The sequence below is a fragment of the Theobroma cacao genome, chromosome 9, assembly GCF_000208745.1.
Source record: "Theobroma cacao cultivar B97-61/B2 chromosome 9, Criollo_cocoa_genome_V2, whole genome shotgun sequence".
Classification (NCBI taxonomy): Eukaryota; Viridiplantae; Streptophyta; class Magnoliopsida; order Malvales; family Malvaceae; genus Theobroma; species Theobroma cacao.
This window is the reverse complement of record NC_030858.1, coordinates 13,643,231-13,663,371: the sequence shown is the minus strand read 5'-3', so window position 1 is coordinate 13,663,371 and position 20,141 is coordinate 13,643,231. Positions and strand designations below refer to the sequence as shown.

Sequence of the window (20,141 nt, the reverse complement as noted above, 5' to 3'; positions counted from 1 at the left end):
GTAGCAAAATGTCTCACATGCCAACAAATTAAGGCGAAACATCAGAAACCATCGGGTACTCTTCAGCCTCTACCTATCCCTGAATGGAAGTGGAAGCATGTGACTATGGACTTTGTATTGGGTTTACCGCGAACGCAGAGTGGGAAGGATTCTATTTGGCTGATTGTGGATAGATTGACTAAGTCCGCCCATTTCTTGGCTATCCATAGCACGTATTCCATTGAGAAACTGGCTAAGCTTTATATAGATGAGATAGTGAGATTACATGGAGTTCCAGGTTCTATCGTGTCAGATCGAGACCCCCGGTTCACTTCTCGATTCTGGCCGAAATTCCAATAAGCTCTCGAAACTAATATAAGATTTAGCACTACCTTTCATCCATAGACAGATGGTCAGTCTAAAAAGACCATTCAAACTTTGGAGGATATGCTATGTGCTTGTGTCATTGACTTTACTGGGAGTTGGGATAGACACTTGCCGTTGGTGGAGTTCGTATATAACAATAGTTTTCAGTCCAGTATTGTGATGGCACCATACGAGCCTTTGTATGGGAGAAAGTGTCGAACTCCACTCTATTGGGATGAAATGGGTGAGAGGAAATTGTTTAATGTAGAAATGATTGATTTGACTAATGACAAGATCAAGGTTATCCGAGAGCGATTAAAAACAGCTCAAGACAGGCAAAAAAGTTACTCGAATAAACGGAGAAAAGATTTAGAATTTGAAGTTGATGATAGAGTTTTTCTTAAGGTCTCTCCTTGGAAAGGTAATGATTTGAATACTTTGAGGTATTAAGTCTTATTTGATTATATTATTGTAGTAAATTGTGGTATCTTGTTAGATAATGAAAGGTGTGATTCGGTTCGCAAAGCAAGGAAAGCTCAATCCTAGATACATTGGACCCTTTCGTATTATTGAAAGGATTGGGCCAGTGGCATATAGACTAGAGTTACCCCCAGAGTTGGATCGAATTCACAATGTCTTCCATGTCTCAATGTTGAAGAAGTATGTACCTGATCCCTCCCATATCCTCGAGACACCTCCGATTGAGTTACAAGAAGATTTGAAGTTTGAGGTGCAACCTGTACGTATTCTAGATCGAAAGGATCGAGTGTTGAGCAATAAGAACATTCCAATGGTTAAGGTGTTGTGGAAAAATGCTCAGATGGAGGAGATGACGTGGGAAGTTGAGCACCAGATAAGAAACCAATACCCGCATCTTTTCTCCGAGTCCGGTAAGTGAAATTTGGAGGTCAAAATTTTATTTTAAGGAGGGTAGTGCTATCAAGCCCTACTCTATTATATACTTGTCATGTCATTCATGTGCTTGATAGAATGTTTGCATAAGTGAATGTATCGGAGAATTGTTAAAAGTCGGTATCGTACCTAGTGCTACAATTAAGTCGATTAAAACCTCGAACTAGTTTGAATAGAGATTTTAGGATGTATTTGAGAGTTATTGAACCTTAGAATGTCTTAATATGGTGATTCGGAGTTCGAGGATTGATTTGGAATTAATTCGAGAATTTTCATAACATAAGGGCAAAATGGTCATTTTGCCACTCAAGGGTAAAATTAGAATGTTGGATGATATTTTGACTAAATTTGATTAATTAGAGCATAATTTGAATTTGAGAAGTGAAAAATTTTAATTTCGATATTTTTCCGAACATAGGGGCAAAACGGTCATTTTACGCGTCCACAGGGACGTAATTGGAATTTTTTTAGAATTTTAGACCACCATGACACTGTCAAATCCATGAATTTCACCCATTATTTTTTTAAGTGAGAGATTATATGTGGTGGGAATGGAATGCTTAATTATTAAGTTTTTAAACATGGATCAATTAAAAGGTGACAAGTGTCAAGCTTTAATATTATTTTAAATGCCTATATAAACTCACTTAAAACCTTCACATTCACACTCTTATGGCCGGCCAAGCAAGGGAACAAAGAGTAAAAGAGAAGAACAAACCCTAGGAAATAAAAATTCAAGAGAAATATTTGGATTTTAAGGAATCAAGCAAGTAAAGGTAAGATTTTTTAATTTTAGGTTGTGATCTACCTTTCCCATGCATTCTTTTTCATTCTCCATGGCTGAAATTCAAGTTTCCAAGAGGAAACCTTTGCTGGCCAAATCTAGAGAGAGAAGTTTTGGTGATGAATTTTGCTAGATTTTTCATAATATCCTAGTGTTTTTAGTCATTTTGTGATGTTTGGAAGGAAAAACAAGCAAGAAAATCACATGTTCTTCAACCACCCTCATTTGGCCGAATTTTCCATAGGGCATGTTGATGATGGATTTGGTTGTAAATCATGTTATTTAGCTAGGAATTGATGATTTATGGTATCGGATATCGAAATCGAAATGAATTTCGATTACGGTGAATTGAGTCACAATTAAGCTCATTGAGGTACTTTAGTGTATTTGGAATATTGGAAGTGTAATGAAGATATTTGGAGTTGAATTGGATGTTTTGGCTAATTAAACAAGGCATAGTGCAAGTTAGGTCGAATGCCAATTCAATCCGATCATAATTGAACCCATGTAGAACACCGTCTTTAAGTGATTATTCGGACAATTCTCATTCAATGTCATGCATTCATATAGAGCCTGAAATAGTTTTATAATAGTTTGGCACAAATATATTGAATTACGTGTTGTGTATTATGTATAGGTGGTGAGCTCTTTGATAAGGGTAAAGATATTGTGCCCGAGGACCAAGAATATGAGTACTCTAAACTCCTGCTATTGTGAGTAACAGACTTTCATCTTAACTATCTAAAGTTGTTTCTACTCGTTTTTATGTTTTAAAGAATAATGAGTTTAAATGGTAAATTATTACGTTTTAAAACATAAGTGTTGGTTAAATGAAATGAGTTTTATAACTTGTTTTGAGACTGAATACTGGTTTTGGAAATTGAGTAAGTGGAGACTATATACTCGTGTTTTGATATATGTTTTAATATATGGTTTTAAGATAATCATAAGCCTTGTTGATTATTTTGATGAAATGTAATTGTTTTATAGGAATTGAAATGAGTTTTGAATGTTATGAACTATATTATGATTTGATGATTTAACTGTCTCCATTTACTTGGCTTTAGATATTATAGATGAACTTTTGCTTAGTCACTGGGTTTATAAAAACTCACCCTTTCTTTTCACCTATTTCAAGCTCAGGATAATCTGTAGATAGCTGATTTCGTCGATGATCTACTTTAGGATTTACATCCTTAGAAATCAAAGGTCTACCTTCTTGTACATATTTGTTTATTTTGAGGGCCCACATGTCATTGTAGAATCTTTTGTATACCTGGCTGCGTGTGCCACTGTATGTATGAATTTTTTTTACTTTTACGTTACAAAAATTATTTACGCAGAGTTCTATAAATATTGTTTTATAAGAAAATGAAATATTTTATTTAATATTTTTATTTAGTTTGATTAGCCAAAACTTTATTTTAAATGGATGAATTAGATTACTAAAATTATTTTTAAATAAGCAATGTATATATTTCGATCGTATGCTGTATTTTTACCAAGTTTCAAAATTTTTGGGTAAAAATGACCAAAATACCCCTGTGTGATAAAAATTATTTTTTTATTTGTTTTGACTTCAAAATAGTTTATATTCCCAAAAAACATGATATTTAGTAACTACTGCTCACATGGGAGATGCAAAATTGATGCGAGAGCCTTGCAAGGTTTTGGTTGAAATTCCGAGTAATGAATGTCTATCGAGACATCACGACGAATGTCATGGGCTCGAAGGGAGTACCGGGTCGTGACAATGTAGACCTAGACTAGTGTAAGAATCCCCTTCCTCTATGGGTAAAGAGCCAATACAATGAGGGCGTTGCACCATTGGGTGAGATAGAATGTTACGAATCCCGCATCAATAAGAGATGGGGTGAGTTTTGGGTATATAAACATGGACCTTCCACCACCTATAAGGTATTTCTTTTGTGTTAGAAATGTGGGTCCATGACACTTTACTCCCTCAAAAGTTTTAAAATTTTATAATTTTCCCTTGCTTTTTTTTAAATTTTATAGTTTTGACCACTTTTTCTTTTAATTTTATAATTTTGTCCTTACAAACATTGAATTTCTAATATGACTATTTTATAGACATTATTTTTACCTCGCGAACATGAAATTCTGGCTCCGTCATTGGTTATAATGCTATATTTAGTTTGAAGTTTGAAAAACAATTGATAGTAATGAAATAGAAATAATTGTTTGATGAAATAAACAACTTCTACTTCGAAGATAAAAGTTTGAGTTTTTTTAAGATTGTGAAAGATCGTATTAATGAGTGCTTATAGGCAGTACTTGTTAAGATTAGTTAAATTTTTATTTTACAAAATACTTTCATTTAATGTTTTTTTATAACCAATTCAAAAATAAAAGATAATATACTAATTACAATTTTTTTTCTATAAATATCACCTAACATTTCCTTTAAGTAAAATGAGAAATATATTATTTGTTCCAACATTTTTATGCCAATTGTTTGTCTCACCTAATATAACTAAGATCTATTGGTTACTTAAACATGCATTAACTGTTGACTTTTAGATCCCATTCTTGAAGTTGTCCAATAAATTTTTGTTACAGCTAGTTAGATAAAAATTGAGATAAAATTGTGGAGGCAAGCAATATAACTTATAAAATGATATCTTTACCATATGTATTAGAATTTATCACATTTGTTATCAACTATTCTATTTAAGCTAAAAATATTACTATATATAGCACCTATACTAGTACTTATTATAGTTGATAAAAGCCATAAAATTAACTCACAACAATAAACTTTGACTTTAGATACACTTATTTGGGGGTAAAATCTAAAAACCTCCTCCAATCATTGTAAAAAGACACTTTCCCCTTTCTTATTTTAAAATGATACTTTTGGTCCTTTGATTGTTAACATTATTGTTAACAATTAAAAAAAATTCAATTCAATATTACATAAATATTTCAAACACGAATATCCTCTTTTATAAAAGAAACATGTTATCTATTTTCTTTTCCAAAAACCTTAATAAAAAAAATTGAAGGAATTTTGATACTCTTTCTTCAAATTTTCATCTTTTGCATTTCAGTCCATATGAAGAATTTTGTAATAATTAACACTCATTCTTTGAATTCCTTTTTTTTTTCTTATAACTAGAAGAATTTTCTCTTTTCTCTTTGGATTTTGATTTCTTTTTCTTTTTCTTTTTCTCACAACTTTAGCTATTTTTTTAGATAAGATCATTGTATTTATATGGGGAGAAGCTACAAAGTGCTGTTTCAAGTTTTCCTCAATTTAGTTTGAAGACTTTGCACAACAACCTACAACCCCTTACAAAAACTACATAAATTTGAACCAGCATGAGTGTTGGGTTGCCTTGCAAAAAGGATACTCAAGCTTAGAGTGATTTACAGGAAGATTATCACACCCCTTATTATTTGTGTCAATACAAAAACCCATCGTCATCACAATTAAATGATTATTAAATTCAAACCTAATAACAACATACACAATACCATTCACTAACAAGACCACTTGTTATCTAGACCCTTAAATCTTCTGTAATATCAATAAAGCCTCTTTCCACCAATATAAAAAATCCCATCAGATTTAAAAAATTACAAGAATTGAACCCCCAGCCACAAAAAGAACTTGCAATAAGATCATATAAATCCAACATCCACCCATAGACAAATCAAACCTGCTACCTAAATAATAGAGAAAGAGACGAAAATTACTAGTGTTTTGATTTGACAAATCAAAACTTTAGTTTTTTTAACTAAAGGAATTTTGATTAGAAAGGAAAAAAAATACGAAAAAGTTATTGATATTTCTTGGCTTCTACCATTTAAAGAGGATAAAATTCACTAACATCAATCCCATGGAAGATGTATCTGTCAAGGTCTTTCATTTCTTTTCTTCTTTTATTTTTTTTTAGTTTTTTATCTTTTTTTTTTTTGTGTTCAAAATCCTATTTTTAACGATTAACTATTTTTTTCTGATCAAGGTTTTTGGAAGAGGATGAGCAGATTTTTTTTTTTCAAAAAGAATATGCCTAAATTGAAAGAAAATGATATAAGAGTCATTTGTGTCTTAAAATATTTATGTGATGTTAAGTCCTAATTTTTTTTAATTGTTAATAACAATGTTAATAGTCAAAAGGCCAAAAATATTATTTTAAAATAAAAAATTAAACTGTCTTTTTAGAATGATTGGAGGAGAGTATTTGGCTTTTACCCCTTTAACAACAATTACTGTAATTTAAATTTTTGGTTACATTTTTTTCGCCTTTAACAACGATTAATAAAGTATAAACATTGTTAGCAACATTTCATTTAAAATATTTTCAAAATGTTATATAATACAATTAAATCTAAACAAATACTGTTAAAATCGTAAAAAGAGCATAATTAAAACGACTTTTAAAATTTATGTCGAAGAAAACGGAAACCAAAATTCAATTTTAATATAATGACTTTTGTAATTCAGTTGAGACGACAAATATTCCAATTAATTTGACCTTCTTGATACTATTAATTTTTGAATTGAAAGAAGCCAATCAATCATTGATATCTGTTAACCTCTTCCAAAAACAAAAAAATGCATGGGTGGGTTATCCCCACATTTCAGTACAATTTCGGCCCAAATTTCTGCTAAACCAAGATTTAGTACAAGCCCAATTATATGATTGACCATATTTGAGTGTATTTTTGGTATTTAAACCAGACTCAAGAAAGCCCAAGTAAGTTTCAAAGTTATATGAGCTATTGAAATGTGCTGTCAGTGCGAATGCCGGTGAAATACAAAATCTTCTTTTAATACACTAAAGCACGTTTTGGTCCTTCTTGTTTCAAATGTATTATTTGACTTATTAATTATTTATCACCATCAACAATTATTTATAGGTATGAAAAGTCTTAATTATCCTCAAATAATTGAAAAAATAACAAATACAAAGAATATCATAATCTAATTTAATTTAGTAATAATAAAAATATTTTCTATTCAATGTTTATCAACTTAAAAAATAAAAAAAAAAGATATAAGAAAAAAGGAAAATTAAAAAAAAGAAATAAATTATTTAGGACTATTTTATTAACAATTCAAAAAAACTCTTAATTTTGAACTGTAAAAAAATCTAAAAACATTAAATAATAATATTCTAATTAAACTAGATATAATTTTTTAATTGTTTTTTTTGTTTTTTCATTTCAAATTTATGAGCTTTGAATACCTTTTTTTTTTTGAAAAATTAAAAGTTTGAATACTTACATATTTTTAAACTTTAAGTATTACATCAAACATTTGATTACAATTTGAATATAAAATGGATAATTAACCAAACATCTCTTACTTATTGCGAGAAAACAAACTTCTTTTGTGACATCTAAAGGTAGAAATTTAAATTACCATTCATTAACCTAATAGGAAAAGGAAATTCTTAAGACATATTTTATATGTTTATTCAAAAAAAATAGTTTACCAAATAGGTCAATTTACTTTAAGGGCTTAATTTTTCATTTTACCGTAATGAAAACTTGAGGTTAAATGAGTTTGTCAATTCTCTAATGAAGGGAAAAGGACGAGTTTAATATGTTGATAGCTTTTGAAGACTTGATTACACCAAATAAAAGTGAAGACTTAGGGTCTGTTTAGACTACTAGTATCAAAAGAAGTGCTAGAGGGGAGCTTAATAGTATTTAAATATATTTTTGAGGTAACGCTTGAAATTTAAAATCCGTTTGGAAGATATAAGATGGATGATTTAAAAACTTATTGAGGTTAGCTAACACCAAGAAAAGAGAGGTTAAGAGAAGTGGACAAAATACAATATTATAGTGGTTTGGTCTACATGACCTATATCTATTATCTTGATTTTCCCAATCAAGGTTTTTCAACCCAACTTCATCAGAACCAATTAAAATAACATCTTTCACCAAGCTTTTACAAGGTGAACTTCTAATCCAAACTCCAACCCTTTTACAACAAGTACTAAGTTTACCCTAACTTAGACTACCCTTTAGAGTGCCTCAAACACTCTAAGTAAACAAGAAATAAAAAGATAAAGAAGGAGGTACAAATAATCACTTAATTGATTTAAGTAGTACAAGCTTCAACTGAAACACTTTCACCAAGATATGAGTGGAATACAAGTGTAAAAGAGAAGGTTTTTGCTCTTCTAAGCTCTTTCAAACTTTTTAGAACTTCTCTCATTGATTTTTGATGGTTGGAGAGGCGTTAAATACTTGAAAAATCACTTTTGGCTGTTGGAAACAGAAATTAGCCATTATAAACAGTTTCTGGTCGTTATTTTGTCCTATCGTGCTTAACTTCAAATCTATTGACAGTGCTTTATTAACCGATTAAAGGTAGGTTTTAATCGATTAAGCCTTCTTGAACTTGCAAATTGTTTCATTGTGTTAATTAGTTAATAGCTGCTTTAACTGATTAATAACTTTTTGTTTTCAATCACCTTTAAACACTGTTTTTTATCAATCATCCTTTAACTAATTAAAGCTCTTACTAACTGATTAAGGCCTTTTTCCTTTCATCTTTAACTAATTAAAATGGGCTCTGACCAATAAAGAATTCTTCAACTTTGAATCTTTTGGTTTGGCACCTTTGGACAATTAACATCACTTTGCATTTGAGTTTGGGCATTTCTAGGTGCTTCAAGTTTGAGCCTTAACCAATTAGCCACTTCGCTTAATCGATTAGCGAGCTTCTATGTTTCGCTTTTTGCACCTTCTTAATCAGTTAAGTCTTGTGCCAACTAATTAAGGCTTTTTTGTCTTGCTTTTGTATAGCGCTAGCTTTACCATAACTGAATAAGACTCCATATTAATTAGTTAATCAGTTTGGGTTAAGGGTAATTAGGTTTCTTATTTTAATCGTGTTGACTAGATTAAGATACAAAAAAATTCATAGTTTAAACATGTCAAACCCACTTAACCTGTTTAAGATTTGTTTAGTTAATCATGTTAAAGTGTACCCGAATAACTCATTACCTTTTATTACCTATTTAATTAATCGTGTAAATTTGTCTACTCAACACATATATAACCCAATTATGACCTGTTTAAACCTCCATATAACTACTTTATTTTATTATGGTTAATGATGATGGAGATGGATTTTATCATGGTTGGTTGATGATGATGGTAAGTGTTATTATGTTTGATGGATGTTATTATTTTGTTATAATCATTTTTACAATTATTAGTTTTAAATTTGGGTGATAAAGTTATATTTGATTTATAATTGTATGCATTTTATTTAATTGTGTTAATCGATTAAACAGATTGTAAATTGTGTTATGTCATATAAAATTTAACTCGAACCATCTATTAAACATGTTAAACGTGTTGTGTCGTATTATACGTTTAATAAACATATCTCTATTTGTATTGAACTACATCTATAAGCTTGTATGACTTAGTTGTATGAGTGCTTATGATTCCCATTCATTAAAGTCTAATTCAAAGATTAAAGAAAAATTTAAATGCACTAATTAAGGGGGAGTTTTGAATATCTTTTTTAATGATGACAAAAAAAGAGAGAATGAAGACTAAGTTAAATAGAGTCTGATAGGTCTTTAAGTTTAATTTAAGTGTGTGATGCTTAGTTATGTTGTGTTGAATATTTTGTGCTAGTTATTATGGATATTCAATATATCTTGCTTAGCTACTATGGATATTGTATATCTTGTTTAGCTACTACGAACATTATAAATATTTTATTGCAAATCTTTAAAGAAAACTAGATGCATTAACTAAAGGGGAACAATCCTAATTATGCACAAAAATTTAAAGTATTTATACTGAACATAGACATTGCACTCTTAATCTAGGGGTATTTTGTCATAAAAAAAAATAAAAGAAAGAGATTGTTGACTTTATATGTTTTTTATGATAACAAAAGATTCCTTATTGATTAATGTCTAACTTCACTATTTGAGTGTGCAAGATAAAGTTAATTTCCCTAATAAAATTGGTGATTAAAGGCAAGTGGAATTAAAAGATAGTTAATTAATTAAAGTGAGAAAGAAGAAAATATTTAGTGAAAACGGAACCTCATTAACTAATTAAGGAGGAGCCTTAACCAGTTAAGGCTTAATTGGGTGATGTATAAAAGAAATGCAGAAAAGTCTTAATCGATTCGCACCAGGCTTTACCTATTAAGAAGGTGTTGCAAGCTAAATACAGAAGTTAAAAATAGAAGTTTGCTAACAGGTTAAGCAAAGTGGTTAATCAGTTAAAGCTTCAGATTTGAAGCGCTGAAGTTTAAATTCAAAGTGAAGATGACTGTTGAAAGGAGCCAAAATGAAAAAATTCAATTCCAAGAAGTTTTATGTAAAACCCAACCCTATAAATACATGTCATGACATACATGCACTGAGTAGCATGTTATTATGCTAGGAAAGCAGATAAGAAAAGACGAAACCCGATATCGTACCTAACGGTACACTTGAGTTGATTTAACCTCGAACTAGTTCAAATAGGAATTGTATGATGAAATTTAATATTTTATAGTCCAGGAATGAAAAAAATGATTGTTCGGAGTTCGAGGGTTCATTTGGGGTAAAATTGGAAATTTTGATGTTCAAGGGCAAAATCGTCATTTTGCCACCTAAGATAATAATTTGATCATGGAGTGAAATTTTTGACCAAGATTAACTATTTGGAGTATAATTTAATGATAGGAAGTGAAAAAGTTTAATTCTGGTGATTTTTGGAGTGTAGGGGCAAAATCGTAATTTTGCCACCCACGGACAAAATTTGAGATTTTGAGAGAATTTAGATCAAATTTGACAAATTGGAGAATGGTATGAGTATAAGGGATGAAAAATATGTCTATGGGCAATTTTTCAATTTTTGGGGCAAAAATGTAATTTTTGACTTTTACGGGGGCAAAAGTGTAAATTTTAAAAATTACTCCACCGAGACTTTGGATGAGTCTGAGAATTTTATCTAAGCTATGAATATATGAGACAAGTGTATGGTGAAAATTTGGAAACAAATGGATGAAATTTTAAAAATGGGCCAATGGGAAAGTGACACGTGGCATTTTTTTAAATGAAATAATATTATTTTAATGAAAAGTCAGCCATTTAAACCCAAATTTTGAGTGCTGGCCGGCCATAAGGAAGAAAAAGAGAGGAAATAGAGAGGAAAGGAAGAAAAAAAGAAAAACCAAAGAGAAACAAGAAAATTCAAAGGGAAATTCGCGGTTTTCGACCGTTTACGCGTCTAACGGTAAGATTTTTCGATTTTAGCTTGATTTCTACCTTTCCTATGCCTTTATTTCCATTTAGCATGCTTGAGGAGAGAGATCAAAAAGTGATATCAAGGGCTGGACGAAATTCTAGGGGAGAGAAATTGAAATTTTTAGGTTTTGATTTTTAGTTAAATTGATAGTTTTAGTTAGTTAAATGTGTTTAGAAATTAAATTGGGCAAGAAATCATTAAATTTTCACAATACCCACTCTTGGCTGGATGCTCAATGCTGTACAATGATGATGAATTGATTTTATTCTAAGGAAAATGAAGAGAAAATGATGAAAAACGATTAAACGTGATAGAAAAACAAAGTAGAAAATTAACCGAGTTAATGTCCCATTTTTGGCCGAATTTTCCAAGGAAGGGAGTGAGCTGATTTTGTTGTTTTTAGAAGGTTATTGGCTGATATTTAATGGTTAGAAATGTTGGAGAGAGAATGGGATGATTTAGAGCTAAAATGGAGCGCGTTAGCAATTTATCGGGCAAAGTGCCAAAAATAGGTTAATACCGCGTTTAAGCCGTTTTAGGCTATTGCATTTCATACCATGCATTAGTATAGGATTTAAGTTAATTATATAGTGATTTAGCATCAATGTGATGAATTGTGTAAATTTTTGTAATGTGTCTAGGAGGAGAGCCTTCCGGAAAAGGCAAAGAAGTCGTACCCGACGAGTAGTGATCGGGGCGCTTAGAAAGCTTTTAGTTTGTACAAACGGTGAGTAAACTTATTATTATTGTAAATTATCTAGAGTTTATTTTTAAATGCCCTTTATGTATTTTATGAAATGAAAACGAGATTAAAACGGGATTTTTGATGTTTTAGGAATAAATGTGACAAATAAAAATATATTGTATTGATTATGAAATTGAGTAATTGGAGGCTGCAAATTGACTTGAAAAATATATATTTTCCTAGGAATGGCTTATGAGAAATGAGTATATGTGGCTATATTTTGTGAGTGCATTGGGAAATTTATGTAAGTTGTTTTTACTATGCAGGCTGGATAAATAAATAAAAGCCACGTTATACTGTCGAAATTTTATTAAAATTGGTGGGTTAGTCACTGCAGTGACGGGTTTCCGTGGACTGCCTATTAGAGGGGCACGGTAAACCCAGTTATATAGTTACTCCGGTTGTAGAGGCGAGGAGGGTAACTCCTGGGGTAGTATTAGAGCTCACTTCACGTCGAACCCCCACGTGAATGTGTAACTCGGCCAACGCCAAGGAACGGCTGGTTTTAAAAATAAAAATGTGTTTCACGTGTGAATATTTTAACACCCTTGGCGGACTCGGTTAGATGCCTCGGCCAAGGTATCCCCGAGGATTAGTTTTGGCTTGAGCCTTGTTTTAATAAAAGACATAAGCCTTAACAACTGTTTTGGTAAATTACAAATATTTTATGGTTTAAGAAATAAATTGAAAACATTATGAAATGGGTTGAAATTTGTTGTTTAAACTTGCCTCCATTTTACTCGCCTTTAGATATTTATGATAATGTCTGTTTACTCATTGGGATTGCAAAATCTCACCCAACTCCTTTCCACCCATTTCAGGTTCAGTATAGACTGTAGATAGCTGATCTCATCGAGGACTACCATTGGATCTGCATTTTCCAAACCGTAGGTTCACAGTCCTCTTTACTTTTGTTTATTCGGGGGCCCTCTTGTTATTGTAAATTAAATTAAATATTTTGGCTTACTGTATTTCAGTATGTATAAATTTATTTAGCTTTTACGCTATAAAAATTATTCACGTATAACTCTATAAATATTGTTTTATAAGAAAATAGAATATTTTCCTTAATATTTCTTTTATTTTCTTATTATATTCAAATAACCGTAATTTCGTTTTAAATGAAGATTTTAGACTTTTAAACTCATTTTGAATATGAATTATGTGTTTTGTACTTGTATATTACGTTTTAGCCAGTTTCGAAATTTTTGAGAAAAAAATGACCAAAATACCCCTGTGTGGCGAAAATTTTATTTTGATTGTTTTTGATCTAAAATAGTAAATATTCTCTAAAAACTCAATATTTAACAATGATTGCTCACAGGAAAGGAAAGAAACTGATATGTAAGCCTTGCGGGGTTCCGGTTGGCATTCCGGATAATGAGTGTCAATCGGGACGTCGCGGCGATTGTCATGGGCCTGAGAGAGGTTCCGGGTCGTGACATTTTAAATGGTTAAAGTATATTTTAATCAATTAAAGATGAAGGGAGATATGCTTTAATCAGTTAAAAGGAGGGTTAACCAATTAAAGGAAGTTTAGTAGATAGAAAACTTTGAAAATAGAGATTTTTTAATCGATTAGAGTCTCTTTAATTGTTTAACATAGTGAACAGAGTTACAAGACAATGCAAGTTAGAGAAGGGCTAATCAGTTAGAGCCTACCTGAAACCAATTAATGGAACTCTATCTGTGCATTTAAATTTAAATGCTAGAAGATAAAGTAACGGCTAAAATGGTATCAGAGTTATTCCTAATGGCTAGAGACTATCTCTAACAGCTAATTTGACTCCCTAAGTATAAATTGAACCTCTAACAGTCAAAGAAGTAAGAAAGAAGCTACCAAGAGTGATTTTGAGCTTAAAAGACTAAAAACCTTCTCTTTACACTTGTATTCCACTCCTATATTTGTAAAAGTGTTTGTGCTGAAGCTTGTACAACTTAGATCAGTTAGGTGATCATTTGTACCTCATTTTATCTTCTATTTCTTGTTTTTTTAGAGTGAGCGAGACACTCTAAGGGTAGTCTAAGCTAAGGTAAACTTAGGATTTACTGGAAAAGGTTTAGACCTTAGGTTAAAAACTCACCTTGTAAAAGCTTGGTATAAGCTGCTAATTCCACTAGTTGGGTTGAAAACCATTGATTGGGAAGATCAAGGTAGTATATGTAGGTCAAACAGACCGAACCACTATAAATATTATGTTTTGTCCACTTCTCTTAACTTTTCTTGACTTGGTGTTCATTAACCTTCACGAGTTCTTAACCATCCATCTAAATCTTCTAAATGAAATTTAAATTTCAAAAACAACCCTCAAAAATATTTTTAAGGTGCCATTCACCTCCCTTTAGCACTCCTTTTGGGACCAACAATCATGTACTTTTATTTTAGATGAAATAAGTCTTTATGACTAACGATTGATTAACTATTAGTAATTAAAATATTACTTGTCATTTTTATATCTAGGTGACGTTGACATGACATTGATGTGAAAAGTGAAAAATGTTATGTGACCATGTTATCATGACATATCAACATGTCATGTTGTAATCTATTACAGCATATCAACATGTTACATCAACATCAAATGGTATAAAATGACAAGTGACGTCATGAATAACGATAGTCAATCAATTTTTGGTCATTAGGGCTTATTTGACTCACAATAAAAGTATAAGAGCTTGATTGTATGCAACAAAGAATAAAGGCTTATTTAAATTTTCTTGAATAGTTCAACGACTTTTTTTACGTATTATGTCCTTTTTCATGAGTTTTGTTTATAGATAGCATAATGCTTATTTGCTTTAGGACTTTGGCTTTTGAAATTGGTATAGTTGTGTAGATTTCAATTGATATATTTTTTTTACTATTTTTTGGTATGGTAGTGAATTTAATCAGGTATTCAACTCAATTAAATCCAATTAAAATGGTCTTTCATAGAATAAAATGGATAAAGGTAAAATATTGATAGTGAAATTAATGCTCGAGGATGATTTTAGGTAAGATTTGATTTTAAGAGTAAGAATACTAATAACTCTATGATATAAAATTATTTGAGCTTAATTTTGATAGTAATTTAGCTTAGTTCAAGTAGTAATGCATAGAAATTAGTAGGTTTTATTTAAATTATTTTAAATTAGTTAATTTAGGAAAGTCAATATAATCTTAGTTAATTTTATACTTAATTTGATGTTAATGTGATTAAGATAAGTTGTTGTTGATTTATTCGTTCTTTTGTATGTGTTTAATGAAAGAAGAATTTTAATGGAAGAAGGAAAGCAATTTTGAAGTGTAGGTTTTCACTGCACATGTCTTGGTATTATGATCATAACTCTTTCTACCGAACTCCAAATGAGATAACTATTAGACCATTGGAAAGCTAAGAGAAAAGTATACAACTTTTATGTTTACCACTTCACCCAATTTTCTTTGGAAGTTTGTAAAAAATCTTGTCGAAATTATAGCACTATAGTAGTCCTAGAGCAATTATGATTTCTGAAAATTAATTGGTCGAGGCTGTGGTCTTGGTGGAGGTAGGCCATGGCTCATGTAAATTATTATAAGTAATAAAATGTCATACACAAATATCTCAAATTATGATTCCCATACAACTAGAAATTGGCTTGTAGGGCTCATACTAACATAAGAAGTAGCCCCCAGATCTGTCTCATATGATCCAACATGAGACCATTCCATCGTAGAATGACTTGAGTTATGTAGAGGAGTTTATAGCCATATTGGATAGGCAAGTTAAGAAACTTCACTCTAAAGAGATAGCCTCGGTAAAAGTGAACAAGCGAAATCACTATAGTGAGGAGGTGATGTGAGAGCTTGAATATGAGAGAAGGGCAAAGTACCCACATTTATTTAAGTAGCTTAGGCTATTATGTTTATATTAATTCAAAGACAAGTTTTCTTAAAGGGGAAAGAATGTGAAACCCCAATTTTTTCCATTTTTTAAAATTAGGTGAAAACTTGAATTTTGATGAATAATGCGTTACTGGTGATTATCTATCAGAATTCCTTGTCATTTAATGTAATTTCTCCTATATTATTGTGTTATATTTATGGATGAATTATGTTTGAAGGAATGGTTGAAAAAGGAAAGCCAAAAGAACATATTTTAGCAAGTTTGAACTTGAAGGATCAACCCTAAATGGTTACAAGTCGATTCTATGGTAGAAAGCATGAAAATATTAAAGAATTGAGAAGCCCCAGTAGACCCTAAGGTAGATCACCAAGAAAATCTTGAATATTTAAGAAGCCCCAGTTGACCTTATAACCCTTAAAATCGACTACACTACCTTTTCGACATAATAGAATATAACATGCTCAACACGAGCCCAAGTCTTTATTTTACATTTTCTCAGCCTTCAACTTGCCCCTAACAACCACCAAACCTTCCTCCAACCACTTAAAACCCCATTCAACCTTCCAAACTCAAATCTAAGGTAAGATTTGGCATTTTTGGGGTTTTAATCACAATATTTCAACCTAACTTAAGGTTTTATCAATTTTAGCTCATTTAATCCGAATTTGAGCTAGTATTTTAGGGGTTTTTGTTCTTCAATAAGGTTGTGGAGGTAAGTTATATGATTTTGGTTTAAAGTATTGTGGGTTATTGGCTTGAAACCAAAAATATGGGTTTAATCAGTTAGTTTCAAATAAATAGGTTTGTTGGAAAAATAGGAAATTTATGGTAGAAATTGTTGTGATACATTGTGTTGAGCTTGAATGTTGTAGAACGAGCAAGGTTTGACAAAGTAAGGCTTAGAAGCACGTTTTGTCAAGGTGAGTGGATCCACCACTTTCAAACTATTTTAGTATGTAAAGTTGAAGCATGATTTAATGAGTATGGTTTCTCATAAATGTGTTGCTAAGTGAAAACGTGTTTGTGGATGAGAAATCATTTTGAAAATGGTTTTCAAAATTAATATATATATATATATGTAAATATTTTATTATATATAAGTTTTCAATAAGGGGGACAAGTCCTTTAAAGTGTTTTACACCAAAACCACCATTTCAAGGAGATATGTATGAAATGCTTAAAGCATGCTAGGATGTTATAATCATGTGATGATAATTCCACATGTTAGATAAGTTCTGAATGACTATATAATGTATGTGTATTAAGTTGTATGTGATGTCATTGCCACATACCATATGAATGAGAATTTCCATATAATGTGAATTATGTTAAAGGCATGTGAGGTAATTGCCATATAACCCATGATATGAGAAATAATACATGTTGAAAGCCATGATGTTAAGTATGTGGTGCAAATTCCACTACTATATGAAATGATAAAAAGTACTTATTGAAGGCTATGTTACCAAGTACATAATGAAGTTTCCACATACCACATGATATGAGTATGAGTACATGGTGTTATGAGATATGATATATTTGTATGTAACCCAAAGATGATGAGGGTTTTACCATTGTCACTATTTTGGAGTGAGGTGTAAATTCAACTCCAAGAGTGAGGCGTTGATTCCACTCCCATGATGCATCATGAATGTCCAAGTGCGATAGAGGCTTAACCATTGTTAAGGGATGTCCAAAAGGTAATGAGGGCTTAACCATTACCAGTCCAAGGTTGATAGGGCTTAACCATCGTAATTTGTTATATCTTTAAGTATATCCTGATTAATTAATAGGGACTCTATATGTCACAACCTGAAACTCCCCTCGAGCCCGTGACAATCGTCGCGATGCCCCGATCAACACTCATTACTCGGAATGTCAACCGGAACCCCGTAAGGCTTTAATATCAGCTTATCATTTCCCCTGTGAGTAACTGTTGCCAATTACCACGTTCTAAAAGATTTTAAACTGTTTCCAACTTAAAACAAATAAAATAATAATTTTCGTCTCACAAGGGTATTTTGGTCATTTTTTTTAAAAATTTCGAAATCGGCTAAAATGTAATATACAAGTACAAAACACATAATTCATAATCAAAATGAGTTTAAAAGTCTAAAATCTTCATTTAAAACGAAATTATGCTTATTTGGATATAATAGAAAAATAAAAGAAATATTAAGTAAAATATATATAAATTCCTATATACAGTAGTACAGATAACTAGAGTATGAAATTTAATTTACAGTAACAAGTGGGATCACCAAATATTCAAAAGTAAAGAGGACTATGAACCTACAGTTTGAAAAATGCAATTCCAATGGTAGTCCTCGATGCGATCAGCTATCTACAATCTATTCTGAGCTTGAAATGGGTGAAAATGAGGGTAGTGAGATTATAAAATCCCAGTGAGTAAACAAATACCATCTAAAATATCTAAAGTCAAGTAAATAGAGACAGATAAAATAAATCATCATACTTTAATTTATCATCTTTCAACTCATTTCAACCAAATAAAATTCAATTCATTTAAATCGAGTAATCAACATGGCTTATGAATTTCTTAAAACTTAGTTCATGCCAAAAATTATTCTCTTACTCAATTATCAAGGATACCTTGGCCGAGGGCTATCCCAAACCGAGTCCACCAAGGCTATTAAAAAGTTATATACTCATAAATCTGTTTTTATTTAGAAAATATAGCCGTTCCTTGGCGTTGGCCAAGTTCCCCCTCATGTGGTGGTTTGGCGTGAAGTGAACTCCAAAAGTTATACCTCGGGAGTTACCCTACTCGCCTCTCAAATCAAGGTAAAATATGTCAGGATTTCGTGCCCCTCTAATAGGCTAGTCCCCAGAACCCAGCCCACTGTAGCAAGCAATACCCACCATATAATAAAATTTTGACAGCATGACAGGGTTAATTTAATACTACCCAGCTTGCAAATGTAAAATAGAACAATTCATACAATTCACAAAAACCACAACCCAGCCAGTCATGCCAACACATTAACATAAGCCATTTATTCAAATCATAAATTTACAACTTATCAGTAGTCTCTAATTACTCTATTTTTCAAAATCATTTTTCAATTTCAAGACAATTTATAAAATCATTTTGTTTAAACACATTTTGTTTATAAAACATAAAGATTTGCCATTTAAACTTATTTTTCATAAAATCATAAAATCGGATAAAAACCACTTTAGATAATTAAGACGATAGTAAGATTACTCACTATTTCAGGAGTCGAATTTCTATAGTACTCCAACTATCGATCTTCGGGTACAAATTTCTTGCCCTTGTCGGAGGACTCACCACCTTGACACAGTACAAAATCGAGAAACTTACTACATTGGTACTAAATCGAAATTAAACTAATTTAGACTAATGCATGATATGGAATGCAAAATGTCCGATTAATCGTTTAAATGTGATATTCGACCTAAGTCACACTATACTCGGTCTAATTAGCTAAAATCTCCAATTTAACTCCAAATCAATTCTTCTCACTTTCTACACTCCAATTATACCTAAATTACCTCAGTGACTGTGAATGAGATTCAATTTATCAGTCCCGGGTCAATAATCACACATGTCTATACGTTGAGCAAAAATTTAGATTTTCACACAAAAATTTTCCATTTAATTTCTAACCTCACCAAACATCAAATATCACCAAAATATCATGAAATATCATCAATTTCAGCCTCAATATTCTCCCTAGAAAATTCGACCTCTTATGGGTAATGGGAGAAAATGAATTTTTCTTGTTGGCTTTTCTTGCTACACATCACTAACTAACTAAAAACATTAACATAACTTGAAATCAAATCAATCCAACATCATTCTCTCTCCATACCCATTGGGCCAGCCATGAATTCACCATGAAAACATGAAATTTAACCATGAAAAATAAGGAAAAATGCATGGGAAAGTTAGATCACAAGTCAAAATCAAGAAATTTTACCTTTGATTGCTTGATTACTTGAAATCCACCAATTTTCCCTTGAATTTTCCCACCTAGGGTTCTTGTTCTTCTTTTCTTCTTTTGTTCTTCCTTTTGTTTTCCTTTGGCCAGCCATATGAAGAAAATGGGCTGATTTTGTGCTAAATTTAAAGTTAAATAATAAATGGTTATAAACTTGACACATGTCACCTTATTATTAATCCATGTGTCATTTCTTAGCTATTAAGCTTTCTCTCTCCACCATATAAATTCCTTCAATTTTCCATGATAATATT

General features: G+C 31.2%; 2 long non-coding RNA genes across 3 annotated transcripts; one reads left to right on the top strand and one right to left on the bottom strand.

Moving 5' to 3' along the window:
• On the top strand, nucleotides 2,003–3,306 carry LOC108663315. Its single transcript, XR_001929269.1, has 3 exons — nucleotides 2,003–2,033; nucleotides 2,679–2,754; nucleotides 3,180–3,306. It is a non-coding gene; the product is annotated as an uncharacterized LOC108663315 (long non-coding RNA).
• LOC108663316 lies at nucleotides 18,075–19,904 on the bottom strand. 2 transcript variants are annotated; one of them, XR_001929271.1, is made up of 3 exons: nucleotides 19,867–19,904; nucleotides 19,135–19,217; nucleotides 18,075–18,262 (listed from the first exon to the last, which is right to left on the bottom strand). It is a non-coding gene; the product is annotated as an uncharacterized LOC108663316 (long non-coding RNA). The 2 variants fall into 2 exon arrangements; XR_001929270.1 differs by having other exon boundaries at nucleotides 18,075–18,257.